The sequence below is a fragment of the Nematolebias whitei genome, chromosome 12 (assembly GCF_014905685.2).
Source record: "Nematolebias whitei isolate Nwh7 chromosome 12, NemWhi1, whole genome shotgun sequence".
Taxonomy (NCBI): Eukaryota; Metazoa; Chordata; class Actinopteri; order Cyprinodontiformes; family Rivulidae; genus Nematolebias; species Nematolebias whitei.
Genome location: NC_056509.1, coordinates 42490144 through 42496144, shown reverse-complemented (window position 1 = coordinate 42496144; position 6001 = coordinate 42490144).

Genomic DNA, 6001 nt, shown 5'->3' with positions numbered 1-6001 from the left:
ACAAATTTAAGAAAAAACGGAGGTTAGTTTTTGTGTGTAGTACCTTTTTTGATCACTGGATGGCAGTATAAGACTGTTTGAACCGAAGGATGGATAGTGAGGGAGCGAGCAGCGTGCCTCTTTAAGAAAATGGGAGGGAGGCCCCTTGACATGACATGGGTTGTCTCTCCTTCTGTTTTTCATTTCTCAAAATGGCGGACGCTCGGTGTGGTTTGGGCTCTTTAGCATAGCATTTTTCCACACAAAGCTTTTAATTTAAAAAAAAAAAAATCAGTAAACAAGTTCTCAGCTTGTTTTTGCAGAGAAAAACTTTTTACACAAAGGCACGGGTTTCAACCGTGAATTTTGGAGCTTCGATAGGTTCCCCACCGGTGAGTGTGCTGCTTGTGGGACTGAGTTTGTTGTGGCTCCTTGGACTGATGAAGTCCTTTGGATGAAGGATGAAGCGTCTCAACAAAAAAAAAAAAAAGAAACCATCCAGATGACCTGGCTGAACTTTGGACATGAACTTCAGTTTTACATTTTAATCTCCTGCTGCCAAAAGGCGAATGTTACTGCTCGTGTCCGTGTGTGTTTGTATCAAGATGTAAGAAATTCAGCTACATTAGGGGTTTTTATTTTCCAACTCTGCGGTGAGAAAGCCGGGGAGGAATTTAAAAAATGCGACTAGAAGTGATAAATAAACCAAAAACAGCTGAAATTCAACATAAGAAACAAACCTTTCGTTTTTCTTTGAAGCAACTTTAATAATTTACTTTTCATGTCCAGTACTTCCAATAATCGTCCTGTTTTTATTCGGTACTAACAAAACGATTACAATCGTGCTCATTTTGAATTTATATTTTACACGTTAGGATGAAGGTGCATCTTTAAAACAACTTTATGTAGGAGTGCTTTTACTGAGGAGCTAAACTTTTCGAACCGGAACTTAACGTGTCCTGTGCCTCCTCGCTTTATAAATCAACAAATCAACAGCTTTAAGGCTAATTTTTATATATTTCATCAACCGTTTATAAAGTTGAATAAAGGCAAGTCAGTTTAGCCAACAAACTCTTACGAGGAATGTGTGCATACCTAACAAATAAAACAAAATTACTGGAAAAACATGCTGGGTTTATTAGTGCACACAATTAAAGCACATTGTTTTATTACACACCGTAAAAGTCGTGGTAATTGCAAGATTTTCAACTTTGTTTTTTTTTAACTAATTGCGCTCTTTGCTCCGTCCTGAATGTTTCCATTTTGTGGTTGTATCATTTAAGCCTTTAGCAGCAAAAACAAAAAGGTAACTATAAAACTGGTTTTATTAGGAGCTATAAATTATGTTTTACTACCAGGGAACCCTGCTGATTTCAAACAAGCCCTGTGTGGTTTGAGAACAGAATCCTGTCTGGAAGGCATGAATTGTTGCTCCAAAACCTGTTAACTCTGGTCTGCATTAATAGGAGATTCACACGTTTGAAGATCAATCATCGTGAACTTCACCATGTCCTCACCGGCAGCTTTAATCGCTGCACTGACAGTAAAAAATAAATACTTTAAATGTTGCATGGCTACAATTTATCTAGTTTTTGTGAGCTCAGGAAAAAAACAGCTTTAAAATCTTGAAAAGCATGCGTGTTGTTCTCATCATGGCAGGCACTTTTGATTGTTTTTAGACCACGGTAAACTATTTCAATTTTTCATCCATTCAACCTTTATTTATACAGGTTAGTCTCATTGAGTCACGAGGACTCGTTTACAAGAGAGACTCGTTTTAAACAAACAAAAAAAAAAAACAGACAAGGCACACACAGCACTAAACATTCATATAAAAGCGTATAAAATCAAAAGCATATAAAACAAACAAAATAAAAACAAGCTACATGATGAAATGGGGTAAAATACTAAAAACAGGAACATGTCTGCGTTGATTTTTGCATTGAACTCAACAGTTCTTTAAAATCTCTTAGAGGTCAAAGTCGAGAGCTTCAGATTTTTTTTGCAAGGTGTTCCAGGTTATAGGAGCTGAGTAGGAGAAGGCCCTTTTGCCTAATTTGGTTTGCACTGAAGGGACACTGCAGGTAATTATGTCTTGGGAGCTGCACTGACGAAGTGACATGTAGGAGGAGATGTATGAAGGCAGCAGACCAAGAAGTGATTTAAAGATGAAAATATACCAGTGAGGGTCTGCATGAAGATGATGTCCAGTTAACCAGTGCATACAGGGTGCAGTGGTGGGCACGGTAGTTACAGCCAGTTATGAATCTAAGTGCACCATGATAGACAGTGTCCAACATCTGCAGGGTGCTTGTAGCGTTCATGCAAGTAATGTCACCGTAGTCAATGGAGGGAAAGAAAGTGGCGTTTCCTAGCACAGGATCTATTTCTGGAAAAAAAAAAAACTTTCAATTTCTTTACCAAGTTTTCAACATGAGGTTTAAAAGAGAGATGTGCATCGACCAAGATTCCCAGGTATTTGTAAGAATCGACAAACTCAATAGGAACACCATCACATGGGAGTGATAATGGACCCTTCTATGAAACTTAACAGTCGTAAATAGGGGTGCACCGATTGCAGTTTTCTGGCCGATCACAGATTTCTAAAAAGTCTGACCTGCCGATTCAGAATTCGGCCGATATCGATTTTATTTTACAAGCGACACTGTCAGGTGTTATAAGGTCACGATGCACCTTCAATTTTCAATCTTATTTTATTGAAAAACATACCCTTGAACAATATCCTAGAAACAATAAACTTGTTATAACCGACCATGAGATAGTGCTCTGAAATATAAATGAAGTTTAGACAATTGTTAAAACAAACAAAAAAAAAAAATCTGTAAAATCAGCTTCCCGTGCAAGTATCGGCCGATTTCCCAAAATTAAAGGAAATCGGACGGCCGATTTATCGGTGCACCCCTAGTCGTAAAATTCATAATAATATACAACAATAATCAAAATTCTCCTGTGTTTTTAAATCGTTGAACAGTTCTGCCCCTCTTATCTCACTGATCTGCTGCAGCCATATGTCCCACTGCGCTCTCTGAGGTCAGCAGATCTGATGCTTCTTTCAGTTCCAGAAACCCGTCGTAAGCTCAGAGGTGACGAGGCCTTCTCTGTTGCAGGTCCAAGACTGTGGAATGACTTACCCCTGCATGTCAGGCAGGCTCCCACTCTCACTGTATTTAAGTCTCACTTAAAAACCCACTTTTATTCTCTGGCTTTTGACGCTGTGATTTGTTTTGAACCAGCCTGTATTCTACAGTGTTAATCATTTAGTTTTTATCTTCTGCTATTCATATCTATATTTTTATTTTACTTTATTTTATACTTTGCTGTGTGCTCTGTTTGTTTGTATCTACTGTACAGCACTTTGGCTGGCCTTGCTGTTTTAAGTGCTCTATAAATAAAGTGGTATGGTATTCATAGATAAGATAGAAGGAAGGACTGCTGGTACAGACTTCCTGTTTGAAAGCAACATCCCTTTGGTTGTGTTAGCATTTAGTACCAGTTTGAGACGGAACAAATCTAACTGGATGATGTCGAATGCAGACTGTAAAAGCTGGAAAACCTTAGCAACTGATTTAGCTCGACAACAAACAACTGTGTCGTCGGCATAGTAATGTAAGGATACGTTGGCAATTATCTGACCTACATTACTGGTACTTAGATTGTGAAGAGGGTGGGTCCTAAGACTGAGCCTTGTGGTACACCATTGTTGACAGTTAAATGGCTGGAAGAAGTTCCATTATAAACGTATTACCTTCAATTTGAGAGGTAATTAGAAAACCAACTGACAGTATGGTCTGAGAAACAAATGTCCGAGAGCTCATGGCATATGATATCACGGTCCACAGTATCAAAAGCTTTAGACTGGTGTAAAAAAAGTGCAGCACAATAATCCTTAGTGTCCAGTGCTTCAACAATGTCATTAAAAACCTTCAGTGAAGCAGTCGTTGTGCTGTGTTGTTTCCTAAAACCAGATTGATGGGAAGATAAGATGTTAAAAGTATCTAAATATGTCTTGATTTGAGTATTTATCAATTTTTCTAAAACCTTAGCTAGAATACAGAGTTTAGAGATTGTCCGGTAGTTGCTCAGTATAGTGAGGTCTCCGTCTTTTTTGTGAGGACACGGTCATTTTTCAGCAAAAACGTGAACCTGGCAACGGTCTTAAATCATGACGAGTCAGCTGAGATCAACGCTCGTTAAGATGCTCGTCTCTGCTTTACATTTGGTTTGTTGTGCTGACTGTTGCATTAATCACCTCTTCAGTAGTAAATGTGAGAAGTTTGAATTGATGCAAGAGCTACTGGCTCTCCTAAAAGTTGCTAAACAATATCTTATCTGTATAATCAGCCAAGTCCATCTCGGTCTTCTACAGTTTATTTGTGGTTGGGTAGCAGAGGCAACAGGTCCAGGATGAAGGAGTTCATCATATCTTTAAGGCTGAGCCCGGTCACCCTGCAAAGGAAGCTCATTTTGGCCGCTTGTATCCGACATCTCAATCTTTCAATCGTGACCCAAACCTCAGGACTACAAGTGAGGGTTGCAACGTAGACAGAGCGGCAAGTTGAGAGCTTTGCCTCAACTCGTTCTTCACCATGAACAACCAAAGCAACACCCTCCTTACTGAGGACGAGGCGTTGATCCATCTCCCGCTCCATCCTACCATCACTCGCCCCAGGTATTTAAACTCCTCCACCTGAGGCAGAGAGTTTCAGTTACCACTACCCGTTTGTCAACAACCACTTTGAGACTATGTGGCTTTTTCCAAAACGCCACCAGCAGAAAACAAGGAAATTGATTTTAAAAATTATTGCAACTACAAAGCATAATGATCCAACCCTAATTCTCCTCTTTCAAAACTTTTTATGCTCAGCTGGTCAAACAGGAAGTGATACCTTTAGGCAAAAGTTATGGATAATTTTAACGCTTTTACACTTAGAACTGCATTCGTATGGAGAGCCTTCAGCACAGTACAGGTAGGAACGGGCATCAATCTGCTTTAGGAACTAAAAAAAAAAAAAAAGCACTAATTTATAGGCATTTATATTTTTAGTTTTGGTAATATATATGACCCGTTATAATTATAGTAGAGTCAAATTTATTCATAAAGCACATTTAAAACAGCAGCTGTAACCAAAGTGCTTAACAATAAGAACAAGGCAGTAATTAAAGAAAAAAATTTAATTATTGTAAGTAAAAGCATCAAAATAAGAACTAAAACAATGAGAAAACAATGAAATACTAAATCAGATGACGCCGGTTTGAAACACAGCAGTGAAGGATACTTATGGGACAGATCTGGTTGGCAGGCCACAGACTGATGAAGTCTTCCGGATGGAAGACGAAACGTTTCTCCCTTAAAGAAACTGGTCCAGATGAAATGATTCAACCTTTTTTTGTTATCTACCTGGATGATTGAGCCTACAAACCTTTCCCCAGATCGCACTGTACGTGTGTTTATAGGAGAGATTTAAAAGCAGGAAGTGACGTGGCCCGTCTAATGTTGATGGGCAGATTGTTCCCAAGTTCGGGGGCCGTGACCGAAAGAGCCCGATCTCTGAGCTTCGACCTGGTTTTTGGTACGACCAAAAGCAGCTGGTCAGATGATGTCAGCGCCCGAGAAGGAACATGTGGTTGAAGTAGGTCAGAGAGATTTGAGGGTGCAATGCACTTAAATGTCAGCAGGAGAATTTAAAAATCAATTCTGGGAGCCAGTGAAGGGAGGATAAAACCGGTGCTCGAACCTACGAGTTCCTGTTAAGAGCCGAGCTGCATTTTGGACGAGCTGGAGACCTCAACATAAAGCCAAGTCCATTATAAGCCAAAAAAAAAAAAAAACGAACCAACAAATTTATAAACTGGCCAACATTTGCCTCGATTCCTAAAGCTCAGCGCTGATCATTGAAAAACTCAAACTGTTTGACCTCCATTCATTACTTAAACTTTCTGCAACATAAATCAAACTTAAACTCTCTATACATTAAAATAAATCATTTTGAACTTCTCACCT